Raw genomic sequence first — 18,668 nt, 5'->3', positions numbered from 1 at the left:
TAGGGCAAGTTGTTCATTTCGAAAATCGTACTATACCGTTCCCTCTAGTTCTTTTTTAGATCGACGGTAAAGTTCAAGGTCCTCCGCATGATGGTGCACACTCAAAACTTGATACGAAGTCGTTCATGGAAGCCTCTGTTACTTTACAGACCTAGTATACGTATATAGGGTGGATCAAAAGGACGGAATATTTTAAAGAGTTAAATGTATGGTATGAAACTTAAATTAAACTTAATTATTAAAACTTAAATAATAATAATATACGCGCCTAAAATACACGCTACACATATATATATACTAAAATTGTATATGTATACAGTTATTTAAACTGCTTCTGTACCTCGGATATGTCAGTTTCAGATTCTCAGAATTTCGTGAACCACTAAAAATTATCTCGTTCAAGAGATATTTCGACGGAAAACATTCTTTTTCTTGGTCTACCCTGTACGTACGTGCGTAATAAGCCTGCGTACGTTCCTGAGAATGTGATAGTACAACAGGATCATCATCATCATCATCGTCATTATCGTTATTAGCACTCCTTCTACGAGTTCACCACTGTCAACTGGTTCATCGTCTTGTTGTTTTTCCGCAGAACATATATCTGGCTGATAAGAATGTATTTCTTCGCGTACACGCGCTCTGTATGTTATACACACGAACAATCGTTCTCACAACGCGCACATAGGTCGCTACTGGCAATTATCTTCCCCCTTACAAACGCGTCGTTCTTTTTCTCCACAGAAATCTAACTGTTCTTCAATGTCGATGAACCATGTATGGCTTGGAAGAAGATGAACGTTTCAACGACGCGCGTTCCCTGCGCGAATTTCGAGTTTCGACCACTGGATGCCCTGGAACGGCAAAAGGAATAATCGGTAAGATCGCATTGATTCTCGGAGAAGAGGTGTGCACGAAATTTGTAGCACCGACGCTGTTATGTGTCAGGCATTAAGAAGTCGGAATGTAATGAGAAACAGCCGCCTCGCCTTAAACACACCCTAATCTCCTTTTGGTTCTCAATTTAGAGCATGTATGTGCTTGTTCGAGGAACACCTTCTCTGTCGGCCTTGACAAAGCCCTGTTTCGATGGTACAAGTTCATTAATCTTCGGACAAAGTATCCTTCGCGAAAAGAAACGAAGTCGTAGAAATTGGATCGAGAGGCTCCGCGGACAAGAAGCACATGCCACGATACTATAAATTCATAGAAAGATCGAGCAAACCACTCTTGAACGTTATCGACAAGCTGAGAATTTTTATGCATTTATGAGATATATAAAAGAACAATGCGTGATATGCGAAAAAATATAAAAAATATCCGAAGCAAAATTATGCAAGTTAGAGGATGAGACGAATCCTTATACGCGTTCTGTTTCTTTAATTATCTCCATAAGGATACGTATTTGCATGAAAACCTTCAGTCTGATCGTTGATTGAGTGATTTCTAATCTTAGAATCTACTTTTGTATCGTTATCAGTCAATTGATAGTACAGAGAACCAGCAACCGAAAATGTAGACGTAGCATGTGCTGTTTCTCTATCGAGTTCCTCGATCTAATTAAAACAGTGTGCACCAATTGAACGGCGCAAATGATTTACTGTTCGGTATAATTGTCCGAAGTAGTTGTCATTAGATTAATGGTAGCAAGTCATACATCATGTTAGTACATCCGTAGATGTCGATGAAAGTGTATGATACTGCAGAAATAGCGGAACGTAGATATGAAACATTAATAATTGTACAATTGTTCTGTTTGCGTGCATCAAGTATTACGATAAAGGATTTATGTCTGTAAAATATAAGTATCGTGCAATGAACAATGATTCTTGTAACTTCTCTCGCTTTAAAGAAATTAAAAAAATTCAATTTTTATTTATCTCTGCGCAAATTGCATTAATACCTGTAATTTTATAAAATATAGTTTTATACGATAATCGTACCGCTAAATTTAAAAAATGCCGCATTAAACTGCGATAGAAAACACGAACCGTAGCGTCGGAATCTTATCTTATTTCATTATACGTATACATGTATGGCGCATTCGCCGTGCGAGATACGCTCGTTATATCGTTCTATGTAAAATCTCTGTTACATTGTACATATTTTACCTTTGGTGTTAAATAACATTTTCTGTATCGCGATAACCGATAACAGACGCGATATTAACGATTGACCGTTGTTACCTTGAAATATCTCGTCTCGTACAGCAACAAAATAATCGCCAAAGTAAACTTTTACGTAAAAGTGAGTTGTTATCGCGAAACAAATGCTGAAACGATCCCAGTATCGAGCGTAGATCGTCTAACGAGTGCAAGACACTGCAGGTGTGACGTTCCATCGCGCCTCCTTCTCATTGTATCCATCGACTGACCTTACGTATGCTAATTGTCGCGGTTTTATCTGCACGCGAACTCGCTATCGCTGTAATATCAGTTAACGGATCCGATATAGGCCACGAGAAAGGTGCAAGGATTGATTTATGTCGAACGTAAAATACTCTTTCACGGCCGCATTCAAAAAGCTTGGTCTCTATGTCGGCTATGGTTGAATAAATTCTTTTTTACGCGTTTCGCCCAGACTAGATTCTTTTTCGATGCAACGACGATCCACTTGCGAATCGTATCAGCGAGATCTCGGCCAGCCGTTAGCCGGTAGACGTGAGACGTTGCAGGCGATGACCGGAAGTCGCGGTCGAAGACCGTCCAGACGACCTTCCAACCATACTCTTATCAACGTCCTTAATATCGTCGAGTCGAAGTTGGAATTAGTTTGCTAGAAGTTTCCATCGTAATAATTACTTGAGAATACACAAGGGACCAGTGCACACTACCATCGACAAGGGTTGATACAGTGGATACTCGTTAGAAAACCATTTCATAAAACGAGTAGATAAATTCGCGCGATAACCGACGATCGGTGGCCGAATAATGTTTTATTCCTTTCTATTTTTTTTTTTTTTTTTTTTTTACTAGCGTTTTATTTTCGTTTGAGTCGCAATAAAATATTACAGTACAGATAGTTCGTTTTAAAGGATAACGAACGAACAAGCGATGGATCGTAGATCGTTTATGATAAAACGAGCCGTGTACTGAAATGCGATTAATAGCGTACGTTCGTCCAATTTCAGAGCTATGCAATTTTCTGAGCTAGCGTATTCTCAGTTCAGATTGTACTTATTAAGGTAGCGCTTCTAGTGGCTCGTTAGAAGTTCCAAGAAAGGAAAAAAAACACAGACAGCGCGCGGAATAACTCGAGGACTGTGACGGACGTCGGTCTAGTCGAAAGCATCGCATTATCATAGGAGGAAGATTGATCACAGTACACGGTTTGTGTTTTCTGTTCAGTGACCATCTTCGCGTCACGCAATTGCGGCAGGGTTGCTGTCAAGGGCATCGTGTACATGAGATCTTGGCGCTCGGTTGGTCACGCTATATTCACAATTGGCGAACATCTCGTAGTTGGAATCATTGTTGGAACGTCCGGCTTCCCCCGCATGTCCATTCACGCGCAGTTTGTCCTCATAGAATTTCGCGGGTTAACCCCGATCCTCTGGCGTAAACTCCGACACGTGGCCGCGGTTTAGGCGAAGTGCGCAGTGGCGAGGTTCATAGTTGGACGAAGAGACACGACCTAGGCGAAGAGAATCGCCTTCCTATAAGTCGACCGAGGGATGCAACGTTCAGTAGGCAATAGACCTTCCTATCTACATCTTTGGCACGAGTTTTTAACTATACAACCGACCGCCAAGCAGTTGGCGCGAAATCCTGTGAGTGCAATTTACCGTCACCCTTTTAGAAAAGTGTTTGGCTATTAATTTCTATCATTTTGTGCTGTACAATCGTAACGTACATATTTTATTTCGATGCTAACTAGTTCTTTTTTATTTTTACGATTTTTTCAGAAGCGACTCGGTGATTAAATTTTATTATATATTATTTTCGCGCAGATGCTTATCTTTCCTGCGACTAGAATATAAGTTTAAAAAATGAAAATTTAGCTAGTCAGATTAAATCGGCAAGCATGCAACAACGAGAAACGTTAATTTCGTATTACAGAGTTAATTGTCCGAGAAGGGCGTAGAGGAATTTACTCGTCCGGTTTAGTTTCCTTTCGAAAGTGTAACGCGCATAGGATGATAACGATGCATTGATAACAATTGAGTTCAATTTTATCAAACAATGTCTCGAGAATATAAAATGGCAGAACACGGTCGCGGTGTATTTATATCGTAGGAAAAGTGCGTATGATATTTGAGAAAATTTTAGCGTGCCTTGAAAAGTCTACAGACCTAATCACAAAAATTCTTTCCGCATTTCGTACTTCGTATTTCCGTATTTTAAGAATAAATCTGAAATTTAGTGTTTTATCGTCTGTAGAATGTAACCGTGTAATGTATTGAACAGTATTTTCCATTAATACCGAATACCGGAACGAATGTATGTTTACGGTAGGGGAAAAAAGCATTTCGCTTATAATATATTCGTCGCATAAAAGAGGCGTAACGATCGACCACTTTTCGCGACTGACCGTTGGAAATTTTAATAGCTAAAATCGATTTTATTCGTTTTGTTTTTACCTTCGCTGGCACGTATTTTTACAGACGGTTGATTCCTGTGTTTGACAAACATCGTTCCGGTATCGAAAATTACCGCCAACATTTGCAATACGTTGTCAGCTAGGATGCTAATAGATCGAATTTAAACGTCGAATTAGCAATATCACTAATACGATCCGGAAACACGATCGGACAAACACGATTCAACAATATCACGGAACGTTCCTCACCGAACGAAATTAAAATTTCTGTTAATTGCACGCGTGTTTACTTCGACAACAGTCATGAATGTAAATTGCGTTCGTTCGTTAAATATTTATTTTAGCCGATATATTACTTGTCTTAAACATTTACAGTGACAATGAGAAACTCGTGTTACAGGAATAGAGGATGGATCAGAGCATGATCCATCAGTACGTGGTTTTTAAATTAAATTGCCTTTAGAATGATATTTGAATTCAAATTAAAACAGTGATTCACAGTGATTTTCAGAAAATTAGATTGCAATTAATGATTCAAAGGTGAATAAATTTCAAAATCTGCAAATAAGTATTCTGTGTTGTTCGCAGTTTTACAAGTCGACTGGTAATATGAATGTGTCTACCGTATTTCCGGAAGGACTTACTGAAACCGAGAGATCGCAACGTCATGCATCAGTGAGCGTAAAGGATGACGAAGACGTTCAAGATAGGTATAATCGTAAGTACCGCCAGATTCTAATCTTCTTCTATTGTAACGACACACATGGTAATTTTACATTACGATTTTAGTCATCGCGTTACACTCTCTTTTATACTATCTTACATCACTTTTAATTCATAATATTGTATCAAGTTGTTTCACAATTTGCGTACTCCGACACGGCAGCTTGCTATAACGTAGATTTATATAGAACATCGCATAACGTGTAACGTAATGGGTAAAGGCTGACTTTATACGCGCAATTAGATCGAAAATGTTAGGGGGACTCGACGAAAACGAAAGGTTTCGTCCGCGAAGCACTGACAACGATATAAATAAATGTTAGTTTCATATAATATAGATTTTCTCCTAGGGATAATGTAGACAAAGCTCATGATGAACCTGGCGTTAATGTGCGGAACATTCGCACAATTTTGAGATAGACTTGTCAGATTCAAGATCAACAGTGGTAGTCTAGAAATCTACTTTGGAAGCATTAACGGTAATAAATTTGTCTCGCACGTGTGAATAAATTGTAAATAATTTCGATCTGTTCGTTGCAATAACCATTTTACATATTATGTAGGTATAACTCCATATATTAAAACGAAACCTGGCTATTCCTACAAGTCTTTTGTTATATCTTTCGTTGTAATTAAGTAACGTTCTAATTACTAAATCGCGTAATTTCGATAATTATACTAAGTAAACGACCAACTGCTCTGCTCGATTCTACATGGAAGAACTATTACCTGTAGTGTAGGATGGAATATAGTAGGAAGTAATATAAATTCGGTAGCACCTATTAGCATATTGGTGCGTGACATTTCCACATAACGCAAAGGTGTGGAAATGTACGAAACGAGAGACTTGATACACGGCATTACAAAACCAGTCAATACCGACAAATGTATTTCCGGTGAGAAAAAAAAAAAAAGAAAAAAGCACGTGATCGCTATCGATTAATTTGATATGCGATTATTTCATGGTGACGCATCTTGCAAGGAACAACGTTAGCTACGTTTACATGGACTCGTATGTCCTTCGAGAGAGATAATTGCGCAATTACCATGAAATTTGTTGACACGTTGTGTCCTGCCGAACTCACACTGTTTTATACGAGTTATACGGAGGATACGGGCGGAAAAAAATTTTCCACTTCGCTTATTGTGTGTCATGTTAAGCTATACCGAGAAGTAATTAAAACACCACGTACAACTTCCATCGCTCGTAATGGATATCTGTGTCTATTGTATGTTTTTTTGAACGCATCTACGTGCTATAGTTCTTGAGCACATTAAATACCAAATACAGGTATCTGAATTTCTTACACGTTGTTCGAAAGTACGATAATATATCAAATTGTTCATATAAATTAATTATCGTGCGGTAGAAAATGTTTTAGAAAATTAGTATGAAACATTCAAAGAACGCATAAAAAAATGTTTAAAAATGTTTAATCTTTAACAATTTAAGATATTTAAAAATCCGTCAAATAAGAAAATCGTTCTCAATTACCAATTTATCGACGGAGAAGTCGCGATACATGGATTGCTAATTTTAATTTGACTGAAAGAATTCTCGACAGATCGCGACTCGCTATTGCCTATATGATACAATGCTAATGCATGCAAATGACGATGGTTACACGTATCAAAGACTAGTTGAGTAACAACTGTAATTAATTTGCTTAGTATTTGCAGAAATTGGACTACTTATAACTGTAAGTTCGATTAACATAATATTATCTTTTAATTGTAAAATATCGGCCATTAAATTAACGTTCGTTAATTAAAGTTGACCTATTACTCTCTCCGTTAAAATCTATGTATAAGACATTATTTAAATTCACGATCTTCCACCAATTTACATATAATGTATTCGAGCGTATAATTTCAATAAAACGTAAATTCATTAATTGGACGTAAATTATAGGAATCGTTAAAAATAAATAAATTACGCTCATAAATACGTATTCAGATTCTTTGCATCGTACAACGATCATTGGTTATTATGTATAAATTAGTATGATTTATTTAAATGCTATATTTATTTGCTATATTTAAATGCTAAATGCTAGATTTATTTACATTCGCGTGCACCTCTAGTTTACGTCCTTCTAATTAATAAACTTCTAGAATTAAAAAATTGTGCTAATGTTACTACAAATCTCGATACCTGTCGCAACACATTCATTGTTTCAGTTTACCGAAAGCAACTGACTCAAACGCTTCGAACTGCTCAAGATTTGATGAAAACAAAAACTTCGATCCCTAAACGACAAAGAGAACATCCTCTGGGATACAAACGGATTAACCAAAATTAAACAGAATATACTCCCTCTGTAGCGCACGACTCAACGTGTCTATTCTCTTTACGCAGTACAAATTCTCTCTACTGACTTCCGAAAGATCTTTTGAAAAATGTATTGCTTCGTAGAAAACGGCAACCTGTATCCATCCATTCGTTACACGTAGCGAAACAATTTTATTCAACGCTACGCGCTCCATATTCAGCGTCTTGCCGAAGAACATAAATAGAAAAAGATTGATCTTTCTTGATCTATCATACCGTTCATAGAAAGTCAGGTTCTCGATGCCGCGACACGACACGATCTCTCCGATCTTGGTGTAACAGAGATCTGGTACACCGGCGTGATTCAACCACGACGTTTGGAAATTTCCAGATTTCACCTTGACTTTGATTGCACGTCGCACGCGAGTCGAATCGTGCGAATCTTTCGGATACAACAAGTTACTACGTGTTATGTCTACTAAACAGAGCCGAGTCGCACGAGTTCGGAATTCTACTTACCGAGAAACATGCCGTATTATTCATTCATGGCTAATCGTTAAACTAGAAAATTACGCGCTAAGTGGTTTCTGTCTCGTCGTTCCTACTTATGACCGAATAATCAGAATTGATCCTTTCGCTGCGGATTAAAACGGACAGCGTGCTGCGATAACTATAATATGTTGCAGAACTTGGAAGAAAATGTTGTTTCATGTGAATTATATATATATAATACTAATTTATCCGTCGATCAATGTGTGTACTCTTACTGTAGATTACAGAATAGGAAATACATAATGGATTGGTGGGTCGTCGTAAGATTTATAAATCATAATAATTTGTAATTTTCGACGTGCTCGTACGACGTACGGGGTTCACGGTGAAAGGCTTAACAACATTGTGCAAAATAGTTTTACGATGAATTTTATTCGAAGTAATTTCCAGTAAGTTCCGTCTCGTCTTGCTAAACCCGAAACGACTTTCTTGGTAAAACACGCGTTACATACGCGCAATATTTTTTCCAACCATGATGCGAGAATAATAGAATAAATATACCTAACCGACACGCAGCTGAACTTTGACCGACAATACGGAACGACACACCAATACAACGGAGAGCAAATAGTTACATTTGAAACGATTGCATGTCGCGTTTGTAAATAATTTATAGATATAAGGACAATTTCCATGAATTAACAAACGGTCGATAATTGACGAATGAATTTGTACGGTGAATTAGCGACCAATAAAACTTTGCATCGTAACGCTGTTAAACATACTTGTTTCTTTCTGTCTTTCATTTCAAGAATTTCTAAGATAAATTTTTCAAACGCCGCAAAGTTTTTTAGACGACAGAGAACGATCTTAAAACAATAAGAACGTGCAACACGCTTATAGAACTTACGAGAATGAAAATAAGGAAGTCGATGCGCTCGATCTCCTCACAAAGTGTTTAATTTTTAATGGGTTACTCGATCTCATATATCGCGTTGGAAAAGTAAGTTTTTTTTTTTTTTCAAAAAAGCCGTGATGGGACACGAGGTAGGAATTGCTTGTGATAGAATTTATCTTCAAAGTATTCTGTACGGTGTTATCGAAGATTTGAAAAATAAATAACAGGTTAATAAGAGAAAACAGTATTATAGTTAGAACTACAATCGATCTGTTTCGACTGAAACAAAATTCCAATGGTAGCTACTAGCCTATTACGACAATGAGCTTCTTCTGCGTGCTACCAACTCGGAATGCATGCTAAATGAAAATTGAGTCGCATACCGATGCATAGCGAAGACAGGCTGAACAATAACAAAGACTAACAGAGAAATAGATGTGCAATAAGAAGAGAAAAATGTGTTTACTCTCGTATCAAGTTTTCCAAAGGCTTTGAAAACTGCATATATTAAGCTATAACTTCCTTGTTATGTTGTACTCGTGGATCTTCGATCTATTGAAATTCCATTTATTTCGAACAAAATTCATTGAATTTCCTACTGGAATTATTGCAAAAAAGAAAAGAAACTGTAGAAGGAGGAATATTTTACCAGGGTACATTTACAGGCTAGTGGATTATTCGTATCGCCGAAAAACCGGTTTAACAAAGTAACTTGTGTTGTCGTTTTGCGCAGAACGTTGCACGTGTCGTCGAATAAATACAATTCAAAGATCGTGGATCTAGAATTGGCAAAAAATGTAAACGCTGAGCAAAAGTAAGATGAAAGAGGTAACGATGTGTGAACCGATGACTGGCTACCATTTGTTTGCCGTTAACAGACCACCGTAATGACCAGTTTTCGCTCTAACTGGATTGATTAACTTCACACATGCTCCGAACCGGCTGTACCGGCAAAATACGTAATTACACGATACGGATTCACGTCGATGTTTACAGTGTTCGTAGCGTCGCGTTATCCGAGAATACCTGCAATAAAATCGTCCCTCTTTCATTCGCGATTTGTCTCTTTCGTTAAACAGAAAAACAAAATTGAGAGCAGTCACGTTGTACTTTTCGACGATGCAACGCTGCCTTCGTGTGCACATGTGCACGAATGTGTTTAAACGTGCAAAGAGCGTTGCGCTTTTCCTCGATAGTGGAGTATTTCAGATACTAATTATTTTAAGATGTCACGACGTCGTGGAAATTATCGTTAATTTAAAAATATTATAAAAAGGATTTTTAAAGCGTTTGATCAGGACGATAGGTGGTGCATAGAAGCACGTAACATCCATACGAAGAGTAGATGCTAAAATATGAGTTGGAAGAAACGATTGAGGATAATTTAAATTATTAAATTTCACATCAATATGGACTGTTCGTATATGTATTCATATATTCGTTTAACTTCCTCAGACTCTCGTTGTTGCACTATAAGTAACACATTCAACAATGACACGTCAGTTTTCTATTATGTTAACTTGAATAATCGTACCTTATATGATTTATTTGTTACTATAATTATTAAGCTGAATCTCTCAACTAATCTTATTTGCACTTATGGAAGGATATACGTAATTACTTATATTAATACATTACGTTACGTATAACGCGTATTTTTATTAATACATTCCTACTGCTATTTTAATATCACACACCGAAATTGCTATACCGTTCCCAGAAAAGAGAGAAAAATTAAACCGCAAGTCGGATATTCGTTTAGTTATTCGATCCTATTTACGCAAAACTTTTCGAATGAGAATTTTGGAAGAGACTTCTTGACTTGAGAGCTTCAAACAGCGTCGAACGTGGCGATATTAACGATAACAAAGCTAAGTTAAACGATATAAAGTGCGATAAAGCTTTCGTTTTCGTTCATTAAAGATAACCCAAACCTGATCCAGTTCGATAGAGATTGATATAATTTAACAAGGTGAATACCCGCGTATAATCTAACATACCAGAGACGATTTAGCCATACGTATCGGTAATAGCAAGTGAAAATACGCATTTCGAAGAAGTACGTCGCATACATCGATCGAACATAGCAAATTCACGATCGTTGCTGATTACTAAGACTGCAGATATTTGTGCAAATAAATATTTACGCGAATATAATTAAAAAAGTGGAACTTAAATAGAGAATTGTTTTACCTATCAAGTGTTACAACGAGTACTATACTTTGCACATGTTACGTATTTTTCCGTGTTATACGCATTTTATGCATTTTTGCATCTTCAAATTTCCGATAAACGCATAATGATAGGTAGTCTGCTGATTATCTCGTCAACGACGACGTCTTCTTAGGAGCGACGCGCGTTCCTGTTTCAACGTCTACGTAGCGAAGATCGAGGGCAGATAATTGCAAATAGTTGGTTTATTATTAAATTATTTTTATTTCCATTCTTTTATCCTTATCCCCGTTACATGTTGAAAGATGCAAAGAAAAGAATTTCTCGGTAAACTGAGTCATCGATGATAAACATTACAGATACAGGAGAGTCATTCATTATATGATTCGTTATTTATTATACAGGATGTGCCATTTAAGTTAATCCTTGCAAATATCTCGAGAACCACTTCTGATAGGGGAAAATATTCCGAACAAAAGTTAAATTGCTTCGAAGGGGAGATAATTCGATAATCAATAGTTTTCTTTTTTTTTTTATACAAAACACACGAAGATCACGTTGTTAAGCAATAGAAGAATTTTATTTCTTATCCAGTACTTGCGTAACGATTACGTGAATTCATTAACAATCTCGAAGAGTACAGAATTCAGGAGATACTTAACGATAAATTTGTCGATGGCCGGACAAATTCCGACCGAAACAGAGTACATTCGAGCATTATTTATACTCATAACGATACATTTCGATTATGTCGCTAAATTTCTCTGACACCTAAATTATAAACGATATTTATCTTCGTTTGCAGCGAAATAAAATATTCGTTTTTCACTTGGATTATGACATCAGCGTCGCCGTGTTATGCATCCCATTATACAGACCTTTCTATGCACTGACATTCATAATTTCCGCTCGAGAAAATTGCCCCGGGCCAACAGTACGCTCTTTGCAACCTTTTGCGACGTCGGGTATATTTAATTTCAGGTTTCGATTACGTACAACAGTTTAAAGAATATTTTGACGGTGACGTCCCACCACACCGTAGACCGCAACACGTGAATAAGCGTAACGGAGATTTTATGAGCTCGTGCTTTGATTATTTCTGCGGTTTTACCGTCAATATCGCCACGGCACGCCACACGTTTCAATGATTTTTACCATCGATAAAATCACGCAATTGCAAAGGATACCCGGGTCATTCGAAATCTGTCTTGGCTTAATTAATATCACGGTTGATACACGGCTTTCAGTAACGTTAGATATGCTTCAACTTGTTTCTGACCGTTTTTTAAGTAAAAGAAAATGATGATTTTTTGTATTGTTTATTAATATTTAATTCTCATTTCTTATTTTAATGGATATTCCTACATGTTTCCGCAGCATTTGTTTCTTGCCGATATCACTAAGATATACAGTATCTGAATGAACTTTGTCGATAGACATTTTTCCCGTATCATTTCTCGGTAAGAATCGATGATAAGTCAGCGCGTTTCGGTGCGCTTTATCTCTATCATGGAGAATAGAAATCAAAACGAATGAGTTGTAATCTGCATTACAAAAATTATCCGCTTGTTGAATGCGAATGCGCACCAAGCGGAACACGTAAAAAAGAATTTTGCGGTAAACTGAAAGATTGAAATCCGTTTCGAAACACGCTTCTAGAAAATGAATGAATCTCCGCGGCAAGTCATTAGTAAAAAATTCTGACATCGATGGAGGAGCTGATTAAAACTATTATCACGTAACAGGTAAACGTGTTCGTTCAGCTAGTTCATCATGCGGGCTCGTACGTTACGTTAAGGTAATTTTCCTTCTTCCAGCACGATTCTCATACACAGCTTGTGCGCACCGTGAAAATTCGCGTAACACCTTATTTTCCATTCTATTTCCTAGAAACGTAGCGGCTGTTTCCTGCCCAGGAAACCGACTCATCGCTTGTCAATTTCGGCTACAACCGTAACCGAAGTAGCAATTATAGCGCGGATTCTAAATAATCGCTACGTCGCAATTCCTTCCATCAAAGCAAATTGTGAATTTACGCAATACAATACGAATGATCGTGTACCAACGAGAAGCAGAATCGAGTGGATAGACACCTAAATGCGATGATATTCCACAATGGTAATAGCATCTGCTAAACACCTGTATGTTCTTCTATGTAAATTATGTGGAAATGATTATTGTATATTATTGGTTATACCGTACTGTTGCTCTTATTCTTAATTCAGGGTACTTAATTCAGTGAATATTATATCATTATCTTTTTACTCTATATCAATTTCAATATTCTGACATGCTAACGTCGTTACGTTTATGTGAAAATCAGTCTCGTTTTTCATTATACCACAAACACTCACATAGCCGTACCATATATTAGACACAAAGGAAACGCGTTCTCTCGTTACCAATAGAGAGTTAAGATATCATTAATATTAAACAATGATCGCATTTTAAAGTATAACGTTCGAGTAATCATTCTTGCAAGTCCTCCTTTATCGAAGCATTCTCTTAACTAACAAACGTGGAAACTCGTTTAAAAAACAAAAGGAACTTTCTCTATCGGTTCTCAAACCGAACAACGAGATTTATAATATAAAAATAATTTTCGATCCACAAAAGCAGGAAGTTTCACTGGAAATTAGTGTTTTCACTGGAGTAGCGAATCGCGAAGCGATCACCGTTAAACAAAGTTCATTAGCGTTGAAAACTTTTACCATAAGTAAATATCATCTAAATCGGTAAATCTCGCGTACGATCTTAACGTTTGTGAACCAACATGACGCGAAATCTCTATCTTTTCCTAAATAATTTCCAGCCGCGGATCGTTGAAAAAGGAAAGTCTTCGCGGCAGCACGTGTTTTTGTGGACGGCGTAGAGAAAAGAATGATCACGGTGCACGATATAATCGTGGCAATTTCGTGGCACATTCACTACACGGTAAAATAGGAACGGTTCCTTTTCGGTCGGATATTGACGCGCGAAACAGTTCATAAGCAGAGAAGCAAAAGGATTAGGCTGGTAATAAATGGTGCTTACGAACTTGGCTGTTGTCGTTGCGGCAGGGTTCGCTGAAACTAATTTTCCCAATTCCTATTGAATGCTCGCGCAACTGAACGTGTTACGTTTTAAACGAAAAAGAGGGAAAGTCAAAGGATAAAATGATGAAACTACGCGAGTACCAGCAGTACGATCGTCAGGTTGCCTAAAAATATGTCTACCGTTTTTGCGGTGTAACTTGAGAAAATTTCGTCGAAACTTTATGAAGCGACTAGAAACCATTGACTAAAAAGAATAACTAAACTATTTCTTACGATTAGACAGCGGTGTTTTATCTACTCGTAGGAAATTTAATATATAATAATAATATGCAAAAATATAGAATATATCAAAAGTATAGTACTAATCATAATATTCGGCAAGTAAAATAAATCTCTGCTCAGATTTCCTTTGTTTAAGTGGATTTATAAAAATACGAATTTCCATACCTACGATTATAACATCCGTAACTTTTTAGTTTCTTTTTAGTATCGTACGTTCATCAACGATCGCCTTGGGCTGCAAATTTAGAAAACTTCTAGAAAATATTAAAACAGCAGAACATACTGCTCCGTGGTGTTTGTCCCTTCTCTCGTACAATTATATTGCGGCTCGCGGAAACCAGTAATGCAAATAATAGACAATCTATATGATTTTTTGTTTACGCGCACACCCCGCCAGCTCTTCAAACTTATAAGTACAGCCCCGAGGCCCTTGTTACTTTCTGGGGCACGGAGTTTGCGAAATACGCCGCGGGTTACGTTTGCACATTGTTCGCTCAAGGGTCGTGAAATTTGACATTTAACTTCCTACGAGAATAGATCCGGTCGGTATCCTTTTGCGAAACGCTATTTTTGAAATCGTTGTTTCTGGTAAACTCTCGTAGCTGCGAACGAGACAACGACGATTTGCCACTTTGTTAAGTTATCGATGCTCGTCGCATCGACAAGGACGTCCCCTTAATGGACGTCCGCTATGAACAACGTTCTTCGGCGACTGATAACATCGGATTGGAAACACGCGGTTCGTTTTAACATTTTATGACTCACTGCGTCTTGAATTGATAATGTCGTAGGTGCGGTTTAGGAATGGAAGATGAAAGTAACGTTACAGTGACATTTATCGTAATCGAGTAAAAATCTAATCTCCTATCGTCTCTCGTTAATAACATCTGCATAATACTTTAACGTTTACATTTGCCAGTGTAATTTCATTTCTCGCGCGTTAGTCGCCTACGACAAGTCGTTACGTCAACGCAATTTCAAAAATGCGTGCAACAGTGTTTCCGAATCACCCTGTAGATGCCACAGATATCGCTCTTTTTCTTGCCCATTCATGTTCGCTTAGCTATAAACGACGCGAGTGAATAGTTACACAGGTGTGCTACCTGCCGATGGTTTGCAGAAACCATTCCTCCGGTACACGGGTCCAATTAAAGGTACTTAATTATCGTCCGAAGAACCTACATATCTTTGCACAGGGCATTTCGATACGTATCCCTGCCAATACTGTCTGCCAATTTAGAAAATTAAATTCATGCGTATCCAATTTCAAATCGATACAATCGTAAGAGCTTATAAAGAACTGTAGCAGAGTTGGGATATTTCACCTTCCGTGAGATTTTCGTTTCGATTACCAGGGAATTATGTTCGAACTTTCGAACATAAGAAATCGATTAGATAACGACGAGTAAAATTTGCAAACAAATGTAAATGTAAAAAGGAATAAATCCAAATTTTTATGTAACAACGGATAAGATCTACGGGGAAGTGAATCGGTGAAAAATTAAGGAATGCAAAAAGTAGCGAACATTCGTTGAACCCCGTTCGTATAACCGAACGATGCAAATGAAGCAGCAGGTGCGCGAAGGATCTATTTGCAGGAGATACCTTGCTACGCAGTGACCCAATTAATAGCACTTAATTACTATCGTGGGACATGTGTAACGGCAGTGCGGTGCAGTTTTGCAATCTCCAAGAATTCGACTAGCCTAATTATCTATCTGTAGAACAACGCCGCTCATAGATAACCATTGATAACTGGAAAACGAATATGCGTGCATATTACTCTGTACGATATTTACATGCCACTGTTGACTCGCGATGTTTGTAATTATCTTGTTGATATCACCTTGTTCTGCATCCGATGATATCACTGAAACAAACACATAAGATGAGGCCTTGTTAGTTACGATTAGCGATAATACCAAACGTTTGCAAATATCCGAATCTTGTGTGATCATCTGCTAATTATTATCGTTATTTCCAACCATTAACAACTGCAACCAGTTAGTAATATTTCAAAGTAAACGTAAAAGATATATGTTTTATGCGACGCGTAGCTATAACAAAGTCGAACGAAGATCGTTTCGCGCGATTTTCGCGAAACTGCGTGATACGATCTGCTCGATCACCTTCCTTTAGTTTAAAAACTAAACCCAACAGGGATTATGTAAGAACACGATCGAATCAGTCGGATGAGAGGCAGAAAAAGTACGATGAAAGGAACGGACGAAGGAATGTCCGACGAACGCCGATTTACAAACGTACAGGGTGTAAAGCGAAAAATTGGATGCGATATCTGTATCCTGAAATTTTATACATTTTATATATATAAAATTGAACGATACAATTGCAATTTGAAAGGATATCCTGATTGAACGTGGTGTGGCAAATCCTTTGACAATAAAACATATTTCAATGAATATTTTAATTAAAGCTAAAAGTTTCAAAATAAAGGCGAATGTTCGTCGTTGTAGCATTATTTATGTACGTACACGTCTGTATAAGTATGATTTATTAATACAAACATATACGACAGGTGAAAAACATATTTTTAAATAAATTCTATCTAGAGAAATGTTCCATCCTAGTTTATACTTATAGAATTTACATCGCAACGTAACTATAAAATATCTTAAATATTACTGATTTGCAATTCATAACGTAATGTGTTATTCGACATCGATCTTCTGACGGTGTAACATTCACACGGACGAGGTATGTTCTCAGTTGTTCGTGACTGTGCGTTTTATGGTGAATTAAAAGAACGTTAGCCGAATCAAGCTGTTTTATAATGTTCCAATGGCCAAATAAGTTACAATCGGTATAAGCTTCGAAAGAATTACGGTATAGTGGCATGGGTACAAAATATAGTAATATAAAATTGCGAGATTAATTTAATTTTACACACAGACGCATATATGAAATCCATAGAATGTTCTTATTTATATATTTTGGATATTTCGGATCTCATCCAGTAGACTTTAATTTACGCTGGTACAACAGTGCGTCATTGGAATACGTAAAATATACCAGTAGTTAAGTTTATAATTGTGATAACTTATCTGAGTAACGCAAGCGCGGCATTGAAATTCTTTGAAATAAGAAAATGTACATTGCAATACGTCTATAACTATTTTTCCTAAAGTATATTCAAGTATGTTGATACGTTGTACTACCGACAAAGGTGATTAAAAATGACAGAAAATAGGTTCGATGTAAAGTAAGGATATCAGTTGCAGTGAAAAAAACCAAAATACTGAAAACTGAGAACATAATCACGTTCCTGCCATGATAATCGTATCATCTAACACACCTATCATGTATAAATACATCACTTTCGTGTATCTAGATAGCTAATTGCATGTCAAATTCTCAAATTCGTATCAATAATCCTATTTAACGTTTCCCATCTACTTCGCTACAACGATGATAATTATACGGCGAATATTTATGCAAATTCGTATTCTCAGGAATATCAATTAAAAAAACGGAACCCAAACAGGTAATCATCTTGCTTGTTAAATATCATAATATGTATTATATTTTAAATATTTTTTCGCATATTATTTATATTTCGTCGCTTCTGTACCTTCGAATTTCATAAAAACCGCTGTCTAATAATAATCTTCGTCAATTTCCTATTTGATCTAATTCACGAAAATTGCAAGGAATTCGTTGTCCGATATAGTATCCCTTTTTTCTGGCTCCAGTTTAGTTTCCCTGGCACAAGCTACCGATATCTACGCCTCCGCGAAATTTAATTGCGCATCGGCCGTTCCCCACAACGCGATCCCGAGATCGTAGATCCTTCTACGCCGCCTAAGATCCCAGTTACGTTACAAAAGACAACAGCCTCCGCGATGACCAGGAACGTAATTACATCCGTGGTAAATGTAGTTACATCGGACCGCTTCGTGGTAATTACAACATCTTGTCCGTCGAATCTGTGTTGGTTCGGTTGGTCGGCTGGAAAGGTTGGTAACGTTAAAATCGGCACGATCCGTTAGAGGAGCGCGCGCGTAGGATACATTAACCTGCGACATGTCAAGGATACGAAGTCCGAGACTACGCCTCGCGATCGCAGGTATCCTGGCCCGCAGGACCATACGATGCGAAACAGATACGGATTCCGTTTTGAATGAGTTTTTGAGTGGGGCTACGATGATGAACAGACTGGAGGTGGAGGAGGTGAGAAAGGAGGGATCCGCGTGTCGATTGGGGGGAGGACAGCAGTGGAGAACAGCGATATATGAAG

At 37.4% G+C, this 18,668-nt stretch overlaps 1 long non-coding RNA gene across 2 annotated transcripts; it reads left to right on the top strand.

Moving 5' to 3' along the window:
* The first annotated feature begins 272 nt into the window (after nt 1-272).
* LOC117154025 (uncharacterized) lies at nt 273-18,537 on the top strand. Of its 2 annotated transcripts, none has more exons than XR_013057958.1 (4): nt 273-878; nt 3,528-3,769; nt 5,128-5,257; nt 12,987-18,537. It is a non-coding gene; the product is annotated as an uncharacterized LOC117154025 (long non-coding RNA). The 2 variants fall into 2 exon arrangements; XR_013057957.1 differs by lacking the exon at nt 12,987-18,537 and adding an exon at nt 5,613-5,868.
* Nucleotides 18,538-18,668: the final 131 nt, after the last annotated feature.

The sequence above is a fragment of the Bombus vancouverensis genome, chromosome 3 (genome assembly GCF_051014615.1).
Source record: "Bombus vancouverensis nearcticus chromosome 3, iyBomVanc1_principal, whole genome shotgun sequence".
NCBI lineage: Eukaryota > Metazoa > Arthropoda > Insecta > Hymenoptera > Apidae > Bombus > Bombus vancouverensis.
This window is presented reverse-complemented; position numbering and strand designations above follow the sequence as displayed.